Below are 15,226 nucleotides of genomic sequence, written 5' to 3'. Positions count from 1 at the left end.
GTTTTACTGGCATTAAAAGAGGCATACGATGGAAATGTTCCACAAGTTCTCATGAAGTCAATTCTCTTGTGGAGAAACAAACCTAAATCTTAACGGTAAAATGTTTCATAAGAACATAACATAAGAAATAGGAGCAGGAGTAGGCCATCCGACCGCTCAAACCTGCTCCGCCATTCAACAAGATCACGGCTGATCTTCTACCTCAGTGCCATTTTCCTGCACTATCCCCATATCCCTTGATACCTTTATTATCTGGAAATCTATCGATCTCTGTTTTGAATGTACTCAATGACTGAGCCTCCACAGCCCTCTGGGGTAGAGAATTCCAAAGATTCACCACCCTCTGAGTGAAGAAATTTCTCCTCATCTCAGTCCTAAATTGTCTACCCCTTATTCTGAGACTGTGACCCCTGGTTCGAGATTCCCCAGCCAGGGGAAACATCCTCCCTGCATCTACCCTGTTGAACCTGTAAGGATTTTGTATTTTTCAATGAGATCCCCTCTCATTCTTCCAAACTCTAGAGAATACAGGCCGAGTCTACTCAATCTCTCCTCATACGACAGTCCTGCCATCCCAGGAATCAGTCTGGTGAACCTTCATTTCACTCCCTCTATGGCAAGTATATCCTTTATTAGGTAAGGAGACCAAAATTGTACACAATACTCCAGGTGTGGTCTCACCAAGGCCCTATACAATTGCAGTAATACATCTTTACTCCTGTTCTCAAATCCTCTTGTATTAAAGGCCAACATACCATTTGCCTTCCTAATTGCTTGCTGCACCTGCATGTTAGCTTTCAGTGACTGGTGTACAAGGATGCCCAGGTCCCTTTGAACATCAACATTTCCCAACCTCTCACCATTTAAAAAATACTCTGCATTTCTGTTTTTCCTACCAAAGTGGATAACTTCTCATTTTTCCACATTATATTCCATCTGCCATGTTCTTGCCCACTCACTTAGCCTGTCTATATCCCCTTGAAGCCTCTTTGCATCCTCCTCACAACTCACATTCCCACCTAGTTTTGTGTCAAAGCACTGTGTGTTTCAAGACACTGACACTAAATGTGTGGATGGGTATAGGTTCTGATTTTAGCAGTTCCTCTAAAATCCTCATCAAATGGCCAACTCAATGTGAAATTCAGGGGATCACTTTAAGTAATGCGAACTTTCATTTCTTGTAATAGCATGTTTTAAATGCCATACTTGCTCTGGTGCCCAGTATGTACCTACGTCAGGACATTTGGCCCATACACCTTATTAGGCCATAACAGGCAGGTAGTGGCTCTGGAGTTCAAGCGGAAAGACTAAGCGGCGTGAAGTTAGTTGTAGTGCGTCCCTTGTACTCGAGGGTGATGGTGCCAATAAAGAAGAGAGCATTAGTTCATGGTAGATGAGTGTGTGGCTGACTATACAGGCTGATACATGCTAGACAAGCCTCACATAACCACTGGGGTTCTCCTCTGACGTTGCTGATCCTGTCGTTTCTCATGCTTTGCCAGCACACTGACACAGTGTTGTGGCTCAAAGCCCTTTCCTCCTTCTCACACTTCAGGACCCCATTGCCATCTGTCAGTGGCCTGGGTTTCTAAAGAGTCAATGAACATGTTGCGTTGATCGTGGTGCAGCCTGGCCAGGCCTACACTGGTGGTCAGTCTGATCCCCAGATGGCTATCCTGTGCCATGTACATATATAGTACACTAGGTAGGTCTGTCTCCCATCAATATGAGTTGGAACTCAAGAACTTCAGAAAGAGGCTCAGAATCAATTTCATAAACTACAGCTGTCGATTCTCAATTTCAATGTGGTTTGAATTCTGTATAACTAAACAAGACTGTCTGTAATTCCATCTTTATTAGACTGCATGCACTCTTCATTCTGTTAGGCGTCCCATTGACTCGTTGGTAAAGACAGATCGTAACTAAGCCATAGAAGACCAGAAGGATCCGGCTCGATTCCCAGTCTGTGCTCAGCTGGCTGATCCAAGCTGAGGTGTGCTATAATCAGCCTCAACCTTTCAGGCCAGTGAGGGGTCTGTCAGCCTGGGGTCCCTGCTCCTAATCACCATTCAATGACATCTGCCAGCAGTTCAGGTCCGGAGAGAAGATCTTTCTTCATTACTCTGTAAGACCGTGTGTTAGATTCATTACTAAATTCTGGGCTCAGCCAGGTTTTTAATATTCCTCCTTCATTGTTCCTGAATTCCATTAGGAGTAAAGTGCCTGAACTTCAGGCTGTTGTGCCAGTGGGGAACTATGATGCAGTAGGAGCGGCAGAAACAACACTGAACCCAGGAGATAGCAATGAGTATTTGGGAAAGACCCCTGTGCCCTACACTTACAACTTTCCTCTGCCTGAGCAACCGAACCTTCTTACAATCCTCTCATATCTGGTTACGATAATTAATAGATTCCAGGCACTGCTCCATATTATTGACTAGGTCATAGGGGACCTCGAGAGGATGGCTGGGAGAACGGCACTGATTGAAAGTCACGGCATAGTTTGTAGTTTTAAGGGATTTTTGCTCTTTGCATTCGTTTTCCAGCTGTTCTGTCCCTCCGACCTCCTCACAAGTTGAAATCCTCCCCTACTCTCCACAAGGTACCAGTCCCTCAGATGGAGCCAGTCCCTCAGATGGAGCCAGTCCCTCAGATGGAGCCAGTCCCTCAGGTGGAGCCAGTCCCTCAGATGGAGCCAGTCCCTCAGGTGGAGCCAGTCCCTCAGATGGAGCCAGTCCCTCAGATGGAGCCAGTCCCTCAGGTGGAGCCAGTCCCTCAGATGGAGCCAATCCCTCAGGTGGAGCCAGTCCCTCAGATGGAGCCAATCCCTCAGATGGAGCCAGTCCCTCAGGTGGAGCCAGTCCCTCAGATGGAGCCAGTCCCTCAGATGGAGCCAGTCCCTCAGGTGGAGCCAGTCCCTCAGGTGGAGCCAGTCCCTCAGATGGAGCCAGTCCCTCAGATGGAGCCAATCCCTCAGATGGAGCCAATCCCTCAGATGGAGCCAGTCCCTCAGGTGGAGCCAATCCCTCAGATGGAGCCAGTCCCTCAGGTGGAGCCAGTCCCTCAGATGGAGCCAATCCCTCAGGTGGAGCCAGTCCCTCAGATGGAGCCAATCCCTCAGGTGGAGCCAATCCCTCAGATGGAGCCAATCCCTCAGATGGAGCCAGTCCCTCAGGTGGAGCCAGTCCCTCAGATGGAGCCAGTACCTCAGATGGAGCCAGTCCCTCAGGTGGAGCCAGTCCCTCAGATGGAGCCAGTCCCTCAGATGGAGCCAGTCCCTCAGATGGAGCCAGTCCCTCAGGTGGAGCCAGTCCCTCAGATGGAGCCAGTCCCTCAGGTGGAGCCAATCCCTCAGATGGAGCCAGTCCCTCAGGTGGAGCCAATCCCTCAGGTGGAGCCAATCCCTCAGATGGAGCCAGTCCCTCAGGTGGAGCCAGTCCCTCAGGTGGAGCCAATCCCTCAGATGGAGCCAGTCCCTCAGGTGGAGCCAATCCCTCAGATGGAGCCAGTCCCTCAGATGGAGCCAGTCCCTCAGATGGAGCCAATCCCTCAGGTGGAGCCAATCCCTCAGATGGAGCCAATCCCTCAGATGGAGCCAGTCCCTCAGGTGGAGCCAGTCCCTCAGGTGGAGCCAGTCCCTCAGGTGGAGCCAGTCCCTCAGATGGAGCCAGTCCCTCAGGTGGAGCCAATCCCTCAGATGGAGCCAGTCCCTCAGATGGAGCCAATCCCTCAGATGGAGCCAGTCCCTCAGATGGAGCCAGTCCCTCAGATGGAGCCAGTCCCTCAGATGGAGCCAGTCCCTCAGATGGAGCCAGTCCCTCAGGTGGAGCCAGTCCCTCAGATGGAGCCAGTCCCTCAGGTGGAGCCAATCCCTCAGATGGAGCCAATCCCTCAGGTGGAGCCAATCCCTCAGGTGGAGCCAATCCCTCAGATGGAGCCAGTCCCTCAGATGGAGCCAATCCCTCAGATGGAGCCAGTCCCTCAGATGGAGCCAATCCCTCAGATGGAGCCAGTCCCTCAGATGGAGCCAATCCCTCAGATGGAGCCAGTCCCTCAGATGGAGCCAATCCCTCAGGTGGAGCCAGTCCCTCAGATGGAGCCAATCCCTCAGGTGGAGCCAATCCCTCAGATGGAGCCAATCCCTCAGATGGAGCCAGTCCCTCAGGTGGAGCCAGTCCCTCAGATGGAGCCAGTCCCTCAGATGGAGCCAGTCCCTCAGGTGGAGCCAATCCCTCAGATGGAGCCAGTCCCTCAGGTGGAGCCAATCCCTCAGATGGAGCCAGTCCCTCAGGTGGAGCCAGTCCCTCAGGTGGAGCCAATCCCTCAGATGGAGCCAGTCCCTCAGGTGGAGCCAATCCCTCAGGTGGAGCCAATCCCTCAGGTGGAGCCAATCCCTCAGATGGAGCCAGTCCCTCAGGTGGAGCCAGTCCCTCAGGTGGAGCCAGTCCCTCAGATGGAGCCAGTCCCTCAGGTGGAGCCAATCCCTCAGATGGAGCCAGTCCCTCAGGTGGAGCCAATCCCTCAGATGGAGCCAGTCCCTCAGGTGGAGCCAATCCCTCAGGTGGAGCCAGTCCCTCAGATGGAGCCAATCCCTCAGATGGAGCCAGTCCCTCAGGTGGAGCCAATCCCTCAGATGGAGCCAGTCCCTCAGATGGAGCCAATCCTTCTCCTTGCCTCAAAATTGGTCGCAGGGACCTCGGATTCTGGAACCCTCCCTTCTACACCAACAATCAGAAACTTTAACTGAAATGGGGGGGGGTGAGGGTTGAGTATGGGGCTGGTTTACTAACGTGACCCCTGGGTCACTTTAACTCCCAGGTCCCATTTAAATTTACCAGGCCGGATTTCCGCCCGAAGCCGTGTTAGTGATGTCAGATCAGCGGGCGGGAGTCGGCTGAGCATGGCAGAAGACTGAGGCTGGGGACCCACGGGAACAGTTCCAAGCAGTCAGGTAAGTGGTGGTTGGTTGGTGGGGAAGGGGGGAGTTAGCGATCAGGGGAGGGAAGCTGGGGCCCTAGATTTCCTCACTTCTGCTCCTCCTGGCCCACAGGAAACCTTTGTTAAAAAGAAAGGTTACTTTTTTTTTTATTCGTTCATGGGATGTGGGCGTCGCTGGCGAGGCCGGCATTTATTGCCCATCACTAATTGCCCTTGAGAAGGTGGTGGTGAGCCGCCTTCTTGAACCGCTGCAGTCCGTGTGGTGAAGGTTCTCCCACAGTGCTGTTAGGAAGGGAGTTCCAGGATTTTGACCCAGTGACGATGAAGGAACGGCGATATATTTCCAAGTCGGGATGGTGTGTGACTTGGAGGGGAACATGCAGGGGTGTTGTTCCCATGTACCTGCTGCTCTTGTCCTTCTAATTGGTAGAGGTCGCGGGTTTGGGAGGTGCTGTCGAAGATGCCTTGGCGAGTTGCTGCAGTGCATCCTGTGGATGGTACACACTGCAGCCACAGTGCGCCGGTGGTGAAGGGAGTGAATGTTTAGGGTGGTGGATGGGGTGCCAATCAAGCGGGCTGCTTTGTCCTGGATGTTGTCGAGCATCTTGAGTGTTTTTGGAGCTGCACTCATCCAGGCAAGTGGAGAGTATTCCATCACACTCCTGACTTGTGCCTTGTAGATGGTGGAAAGGCTTTGGGGAGTCAGGAATTGAGTAACTTGCCGCAGAATACCCAGCCTCTGACCTGCTCTTGTAGCCACAGTATTTATATGGCTGGTCCAGTTCAGTTTCTGGTCAATGGTGACCCCAAGGATGTTGATGGTGGGGCATTCGGCGATGGTAATGCCGTTGAATGTCAAGGGGAGGTGGTTAGACTCTCTCTTGTTGGAGATGGTCATTGGCTGGCACTTACCTGGCGCGAATGTTACTTGCCACTTATGAGCCCAAGCCTGGATGATGTCCAGGTCGTGCTGCATGCGGGCTCGGACTGCTTCATTATCTGAGGGGTTGCGAATGGAACTGAACACTGTGCAATCATCAGCGAACATCACCATTTCTGACCTTATGATGGAGGGAAGGTCATTGATGAAGCAGCTGAAGATGGTTGGGCCAAGGACACTGCCCTGAGGAACTCCTGCAGTAAAGTCCTGGGGCTGAGATGATTGGCCTCCAACAACCACTACCATCTTCCTTTGTGCTGGGTATGACTCCAGCCACTGGAGAGTTTTCCCCCTGATTCCCATTGACTTCAATTTTACTAGGGCTGCTTGGTGCCACACTCGGTCAAATGCTGCCTTGATGTCAAGGGCAGTCACTCTCACCTCACCTCTGGAATTCAGCTCATTTGTCCATGTTTGGACCAAGGCTGTAATGAGGTCTGGAGCCGAGTGGTCCTGGCGGAACCCAAACTGAGCATCGGTGAGCAGGTTATTGGTGAGTCAGTGCCGCTTGACAGCACTGTCGACGACACCTTCCATCACTTGAGAGTAGATTGATCGGTCGGGAATTGGCCGGATTGGATTTGTCCTGCTTTTTGTGGACAGGACATACCTGGGCAATTTTCCACATTGTCGGGTAGATGCCAGTGTTGTAGCTGTACTGGAACAGCTTGGCTAGAGGCGCAGCTAGTTCTGGAGCACAAGTCTTCAGCACTACAGCTGGGATGTTGTCGGGGCCCATAGCCTTTGCTGTATCCAGTGCACTCAGCCGTTTCTTCATATCACGTGGAGTGAATCGAATTGGCTGAAGACTGGCTTCCGTGATGGTGGGGGTATCGGGAGGAGGCTGAGATGGATCATCCACTCGGCCCTTCTGGCTGAAGATAGTTGCAAACACTTCAGCCTTGTCTTTTGCACTCACGTGCTGGACTCTGCCATCATTGAGGATGGAGATGTTTGCAGAGCCTCCTCCTCCCGTTAGTTGTTTAATTGTCCACCACCATTCACGACTGGATGTGGCAGGACTGCAGAGCTTTGATCAGATCCGTTGGTTGTGGAATCACTTAGCTCTGTCTATAGCATGTTGCTTCCGCTGTTTAGCATGCATGTAGTCCTGAGTTGTAGCTTCACCAGGTTGGCACCTCATTTTTAGGTATGCCTGGTGCTGCTCCTGGCATGCTCTTCTACACTACTCAGTGAACCAGGGTTGATCCCCTGGCTTGTTGGTAATGGTAGAGTGAGGAATATGCCGGGCCATGAGGTTACAGATTGTGCTGGAATACAATTCTGCTGCTGCTGATGGCCCACAGCGCCTCATGGATGCCCAGTTTTGAGCTGCTAGATCTGTTCTGAATCTATCCCATTTAGCACGGTGGTAGTGCCACACAACACGTTGGATGGTGTCCTCAGTTTGAAGACGGGACTTCGTCTCCACGAGGACTGTGCGGTAGTCACTTCTACCAATACTGTCATGGACAGATGCATTTGCGACAGGTAGATAGGTGAAGACGAGGTCGAGTAAGTTTTTCCCTCGTGTTGGTTCGCTCACCACCTGCCGCAGGCCCACTCTGGTAGCTACGTCCTTCAGGACTCGGCCAGTTCGGTCAGTAGTGGTGCTACCGAGCCACTCTTGGTGATGGACATTGAAGTCCCCCACACAGAGTACATTCTGTGCCCTTGCTACCCTCAGTGCTTCCTCCAAGTGGTGCTCAACATGGAGGAGGACTGATTCATCAGCTGAGGGAGGACGGTAGGTGGTAATCAGCAGGAGGTTTCCTTGCCCATGTTTGACCTGATGCCATGACATTTCATGGGGTCCAGAGTCAATGTTGAGGACTCCCAGGGCCACTCCCTCCTGACTGTATATCACTTTACCGCCACCTCTGGTGGGTCTGTCCTGCCGGTGGGACAGGACATACCCAGGGAGGGTGATGGAAGAGTCTGGGACGTTGGCTGAAAGGTATGATTCTGTGAGTATGGCTATGTCAGGCTGTTGCTTGACTAGTCTGTGGGACAGCTCTCCCAATTTTGGCACAAGTCCCCAGATGTTAGTGAGGAGGACCTTGCAGGGTCGACTGGGCTTGTTTTGCCTTTGTCATGTCCAGTGCCTAGTGGTCCGTCTGGTTTTATTCTTATTATGACTTTTTTCAGCGAGATTTTACAACTGAGTGGCTTGCTAGGCCATTTCAGAGGGCAATTAAGAATCAACCACATTGCTGTGGGTCTGGAGTCACATATAGGCCAGACCGGGTCAGGACGGCAGGTTTCCTTCCCTCAAGGGCATTAGTGAACCAGATGGGTTTTTACGACAATCCGGTAGTTTCATGGCCACCATTACTGATACTCGTATTTTAATTCCAGATTTTATTTAATTAATTGAATTTAAATTCCCCAGCTGCCTTGGCGGGATTTGAACTCATGACTCTGGATTTTTAGTCCAGGCCTCTGGATTACTAGTCCAGTAACATAACCACTATGTACCTACCCGTCACAGTCGTCTTCTGGGCCTGCTTCTCCTTGGCGCTGGGTTTCCCTGGCAAGACTGGGATGCAGAGTTAAAATTGACTTCATCAGACCCCTGACTTTCAATCTCAATGAGGCTATTGCCTGCCAGGGGTGGGCTTTGCTGGCTGCCCAAACCGTGCTTGCAGAAATGGCACATGGAATGAGGTCAACATGGGCCCACTGCCTATATTTTAACCTCCTCGAACGTCCTCCATTCTCACTGGGCTGGCGGTTAGAAACAGTGGTATTGACAGAACAAAGTGACAGCCCAGGTCAATGTCGAGTTGTTACAGAAAGATATTGCTGGAGTGGTGGCTCCCTCCACTTTGATTACTTACAAGAGATTTTGTTGACTAAATAGTATTGTTTATAATTACTACAGCGTGTATCGTTGGTATTGTTTCTAGTTAGGATTGTGTATAGTTGGTATTGTGCATAGATAGTATTGAGATAATAGTTAGCATTGTTTATAGCTGGTATGGCGTGTATAGTTAGTATTGTGCATATAGCTAGTGTTGTGTACAGTTACTATTTGGCGTTTGGTTGGTATTGTATACAACAAGTATTATTTCTATAGTTAGTACTGTGTAAAGTTATTATTGTGTACATAGTTAGTATTGTGTGCATAGTTAGCATTGCATCTCGTTAGTTTTGCATATAGTGAGTATTGTACAGAATTAGTATTGTGTATCGTTAGTATGGTGTGTATCGTTATTATTGTGTGTATAGTTAGTATGGTGTGTATAGTTAGTATGGTGTGTATAGTTAGCATTGTGTGTATAGTTAGTATGGTGTGTATAGTTAGTATTGTGTGTATAGTTAGTATGGTGTGTATAGTTAGCATTGTGTGTATAGTTAGTATTGTGTGTATAGTTAGTATTGGGGTGTATAGTTAGCATTGTGTGTATAGTTAGTATTGGGGTGTATAGTTAGCATTGTGTTTATCGTTAGTATGGTGTGTATAGTTAGTATTGTGTGTATAGTTAGTATGGTGTGTATAGTTAGTATGGTGAGTATTGTTAGCATTGGGCGTATAGTTAGTATGGTGTGTATAGTTAGTATTGGGCGTATAGTTAGTATGGTGTGTATAGTTAGTATGGTGAGTATTGTTAGCATTGGGCGTATAGTCAGCATTGTGTGTTTCGTCATTATGGTGTGTACAGTTAGTATGGTGTGCATAGTTATTATTGGGGTGTATAGTTAGCATTGTGTTTATAGTTAGTATGGTGTGCATAGTTAGTATTGTGTGTATAGTTAGTATGGTGTGTATAGTTAGCATTGTGTGTATAGTTAGTATGGTGTGTATAGTTAGCATTGTGTGTATAGTTAGTATGGTGTGTATAGTTAGCATTGTGTGTATAGTTAGTATGGTGTGTATAGTTAGTATTGTGTATATCGTTAGTATGGTGTGCATAGTTAGTATTGTGTGTATAGTTAGTATGGTGTATATCGTTAGTATGGTGTGCATAGTTAGTATTGTGTGTATAGTTAGTATGGTGTGTATAGTTAGCATTGTGTGTATAGTTAGTATGGTGTGTATAGTTAGCATTGTGTGTATAGTTAGTATGGTGTGTATAGTTAGTATTGTGTATATCGTTAGTATGGTGTGCATAGTTAGTATTGTGTGTATAGTTAGTATGGTGTGTATAGTTAGCATTGTGTGTATAGTTAGTATGGTGTGTATAGTTAGTATTGGGCGTATAGTTGGTCTTGGGTGTATAGTTAGTAGGGTGTGTATTGTTATTATGGTGTGTATCGTTAGTATGGTGAGTATTGTTAGCATTGGGCGTATAGTCAGCATTGTGTGTTTCATCATTATGGTGTGTACAGTTAGTATGGTGTGCATAGTTATTATTGGGGTGTATAGTTAGCATTGTGTTTATAGTTAGTATGGTGTGTATAGTTAGTATTGTGTGTACAGTTAGTATGGTGTGTATAGTTAGTTTTGGGCATATAGTTAATATGGTGTGTATAGTTAGTATTGGGCGTATAGTTAGCATTGTGTGTATAGTTAGTATGGTGTCTATGCTTAGTATTGGGCGTATAGTTATTATTGTGTGCATAGTTAGTATGGTGTGTATAGTTAGTATTGGGCATATAGTTATTATTGTGTGCATTGTTAGTATTGGGTGTATAGTATTGGGCGTATAGTTAGTATGGTGTTTACAGTTAGTATGTGTGTATAGTTAGTATTGGGCGTAGAGTTAGTATTGTGTGTATAGTTAGTATTGTGTGTATAGTTAGTATTGTGTGTACAGCTATTATGGTGTGTATAGTTAGTAGGGTGTCTATTGTTATTATTGGATGTATAGTCAGTATTTGTTGTATAGTTAGTATGGTGTGTATTGTTATTATTGGGTGTCCAGTTAGTATTGTGTGTATAGTTAGTATTGGGTGCATAGTTAATATTGTGTGTATAGTATTGGGCGTATAGTTATTATGGTGTGTATAGTTTATATTGGGTGTATGGATGGCATGGTGTGTACAGTTAGTATTGTGTGTATAGTTAGTATTGGGCGTATAGTTAGTATTGTGTGTATAGTTATTATTGGGTGTTTAGTTATTATGGTGTGTATAGTTAGTAGTGTGTGTATAGTTAGTATTGTGTGTATATTTATTATTGGGTGTATAGTTAGTCGGGTGTGAATTGTTAGTTTTGGGCGTATAGTTATCATGTGTGTATAGTTAGTATAGTGTGTATAATTACTATGGTGTGTATAGTTAGTATTGCGTGTTTAGTTAGTATTGGGCGTATAGTTAGTATTGGGCATCTCGTTGGTATTGTGTGCACAGTTATTATGGTGTGTACAGTTAGTATGTTGTGTATAGTTAGTGTGGCGTGTATAGTTAGTATTGTGTGTATAGTTGTTATGGTGTGTATAGTTAGTGTTGTGTGTATAGTTATTATTGTGTGCATAGTTAGTATTGGGTGTATAGTATTGGGCGTATAGTTAGTATGGTGTGTACAGTTAGTATTGTGTGTATAGTTAGTATTGTGTGTATAGTTAGTATTGTGTGCATAGTTATGGTGTGCACAGTTAGTATGATGTGTATAGTTAATATGGTGTGTATTGTTATCATTGGGTGTATAGTTAGTATGGTGTGTATAGTTAGTATTGGGCATATGGTTAGTATTGTGAGTATAGTTATTATTGGGCGTATAGTTTGTATTGTGCGTCTCGTTAGTATTGTGTGTACAGTTAGTATGGTGTGTATTGTTGGCATTGGGCTTATAGTTAGCATTGTGTGTATAGTTTGTATGGTGTGTATAGTTATTATGGGGTGTATAGTTAGTATAGTGTGTATCGTTAGTATGGTGAGTATTGTTAGTATTGGGCATATAGTTAGTATGGTGTGTATAGTTAGTGTGGTGTTTATCGTTATTATGGTGTATATTGTTAGCATTGGGCGTATAGTTAGCATGTGTGTATAGTTAATATTGTGTGTATAGTTAGTATAGTGTGTATAGTTAGCATTGGGCGTATAGTTAGCATGTGTGTACAGTTATTATTGTGTGTATAGTTAGTATGCTTTGTACAGTTAGTATGTGTGTATGGTTAGTATTGTGTGTATAGTTATTATTGGGTGTATAATTGGTATTATGTGTATAGTTATTATTTGTTGTCTAGTTATTATTGTGTGTATAGTTAGTATTGTGTGTACAGTTAGTACAGTGTATATAGTTATTATGGTTGTATAGTTAGCATTGTGTGTATAGTTATTATTGGGCGTATAGTTAGTATTGTGTATATAGTTATTATTGGGTGCATGGTTAGTACTGCGTGTATAGTTATTATTGTGTGCATAGATAGTATTGGGTGTATAGTATTGGGCGTATAGTTATTATGGTGTGTATAGTTTATATTGGGTGTATGGATGGTATGGTGTGTACAGTTAGTATTGGGCGTATAGTTAGTATTGGTCGTATAGTTAGTATTGTGTGTATAGTTATTATTATGTGTATAGTTATTATTGTGTGTATAGTTGGTCTTGGGTGTATAGTTAGTAGGTTGTGTATTGTTATTATGGTGTGTATCGTTAGTATTGTGTGTATAGTTAGTATGGTGTGTTTAGTTCGTATTGGGCGTATAGTTAGTATTGGGCATCTCGTTGGTATTGTGTGCACAGTTATTATGGTGTGTATAGTTAGTATGGTGTGTATAGTTAGTGTGGCGTGTATAGTTATTATTGTGTGCATAGTTAGTATTGGGCGTATAGTTCGTATGGTGTGTATAGTTAGTTTTGGGTGTATAGTTGTTATGGTGTGTATAGTTAGTATTGGGCGTAACGTTAGTATTGGGTGTATAGTTAGTATTGTGTGTATAGTTATTATGGTGTGCACAGTTAGTATGATGTGTATCGTTAATATGGTGTGTATTGTTATCATTGGGTGTATAGTTAGTATGGTGTGTATAGTTAGTATTGGGTGTATAGTTAGTATTATGTGTATAGTTAGTATTTGGTGTATTGTTAGTCTTGGGTGTATAGTTAGTAGGGTGCGTATTGTTATTATAGTATGTATCGTTATTCTGGTGTGTATCGTTAGTATTGTGTGTATCGTTATTATTGGATGTATAGTCAGTATTCGTTGTATAGTTAGGATGGTGTGTACAGTTAGTATTGTGTGTATAGTTAGTATTGGGCGTATAGTTCGTATTGTGTGCATAGTTATTATGGTTTGTATAGTTAGTATTGGGCGTAGAGTTAGTATTATGTGTATAGTTAGTATGCTTTGTACAGTTAGTATGTGTGTATAGTTAGTATTGTGTGTATAGTTATTATTGTGTGCATAGATAGTATTGGGTGCATAGTACTGGGCGTATAGTTATTATGGTGTGTATAATTTATATTGGGTGTATGGATGGTATGGTGTGTACAGTTAGTATTGGGTGTATAGTTAGTATTGGGCGTATAGTTAGTATTGTGTGTATAGTTATTATTGTGCGTATAGTTAGTATTGTGTGTATAGTTATTATTGGGTGTATAGTTAGTATTGTGTGTATAGTTGTTATTGGGTGTATAGTTAGTATTGGGCGTATAGTTAGTATTGTGTGTATAGTTATTATGGTGTGTATAGTTAGTATTGTGTGTATAGTTATTATTGGGTGTATAGTTAGTATTGGGCGTATAGTTAGTATTGTGTGTATAGTTATTATGGTGTGTATAGTTAGTATCGTGTGTATAGTTATTATTGGGTGTATAGTTAGTATTGGGCGTATAGTTAGTATTGTGTGTATAGTTATTATGGTGTGTATAGTTAGTATTGTGTGTATAGTTATTATTGGGTGTATAGTTAGTATTGTGTGTATAGTTGTTATTGGGTGTATAGTTAGTATGGTGTGTATATTTATTATTGGGTGTGTAGTTAGTATAGTGTGTATAGTTAGTATTGGGTGTATAGTTAGTCGGGTGTGAATTGTTCGTATTGGGCGTATAGTTGGTATTGTGTGTATAGTTCGCATTGTGTTTATAGTTATTATGGTGTATTTTGTTAGCATTGGGCGTATAGTTAGCATGTGTGTATAGTTAGTATTGTGTGTATAGTTAGTATGGTGTGTATAGTTAGTATTGTGCTTATAGTTATTATGGTGTATAATGTTAGCATTGGGCCTATAGTTAGCATGTGTGTATAGTTAGTATTGGGCGTATAGTTTGTCTGGTTTGTATAGTTAGCATTGTGTTTATAGTTATTATGGTGTATATTGTTAGCAATGGGCGTAAAGTTCGCATGTGAGTACAGTAATTATTGTGTGTGTCGTTAGTATGGTGTGTATAGTTAGTATTGGGTGTATTGTTCGTCTTGGGTGTATAGTTAGTAGGGTGTGTATTGTTATTGTAGTATGTATCTTTATTATGGTGTGTATCGTTAGTATTGTGTGTATCGTTATTATTGGATGTATAGTCAGTATTCGTTGTATATTTAGTATGTTGTGTATTGTTATTATTGGATGTACAGTTAGTATTGGTTGTACAGTTAGTATTGTGTGTACAGTTAGTTTTGGGCGTATAGTTAGTATTAGGCGTATAGTTCGTATTGTGTTAATAGTTAGTATTGTGTGTATAGTTATTATTGGGTGCATAGTTAGTATAGTGTGTATAGTTATTAATGGGTGCATAGTTAGTATTGTGTGTATAGTTATTATTGGGTGCATAGTTAGTATTGTGTGTATAGTTATTAATGGGTGCATAGTTAGTATTGTGTGTATAGTTAGTATTGGGTGCATAGTTAGTATTGTGTGTATAGTTAGTATTGAGTGTATAGTTGGTATTGTGTGTATCGTTATTATTGGGCGTATAGTTATTATTGGGTGTATAGTTAGTATTGTGTGTATAGTTAGTATTGGACGTATAGTTAGTATTGTGTGTATAGTTAGTATTGGGCGTATATTTAGTATGGTGGGTATAGTTATTATGGTGTGTATAGTTGGTATTGTGTGTATAGTTAGTATTGTGTGTATAGTTAGTATTGGGCGTATATTTAGTATGGTGGGTATAGTTATTATGGTGTGTATAGTTGGTATTGTGTGTATAGTTAGTATTGTGTGTATAGTTAGTATTGTGTGTATAGTTAGTATTGGGCGTATATTTAGTATGGTGGGTATAGTTATTATGGTGTGTATAGTTGGTATTGGGCGTATATTTAGTGTGGTGTGTGTAGTTGGTATGTTGTGTATAGTTAGTATTGGGTGTATAGTTATTATTGTGTACATGGTTAGTATTGGGTGTATAGTATTGGGCGTATAGTTATTATTGTGTACATGGTTAGTATTGGGTGTATAGTATTGGGCGTATAGTTATTATTGTGTACATGGTTAGTATTGGGTGTATAGTATTGGGCGTATAGTT

The 15,226-nt window shown here is 43.8% G+C and overlaps 1 protein-coding gene across 2 annotated transcripts in view; it reads left to right on the top strand.

The window, feature by feature from the left end:
• The window catches only part of cacna2d2a (calcium channel, voltage-dependent, alpha 2/delta subunit 2a), a 1,119,650-nt gene that overhangs the window by 942,173 nt on the left and 162,251 nt on the right, over positions 1–15,226 (top strand). The gene's annotated exons all lie outside the window — the stretch shown is intronic.

Source organism: Heptranchias perlo, chromosome 17 (genome assembly GCF_035084215.1).
Source record: "Heptranchias perlo isolate sHepPer1 chromosome 17, sHepPer1.hap1, whole genome shotgun sequence".
Lineage (NCBI taxonomy): Eukaryota > Metazoa > Chordata > Chondrichthyes > Hexanchiformes > Hexanchidae > Heptranchias > Heptranchias perlo.
This window is presented reverse-complemented; position numbering and strand designations above follow the sequence as displayed.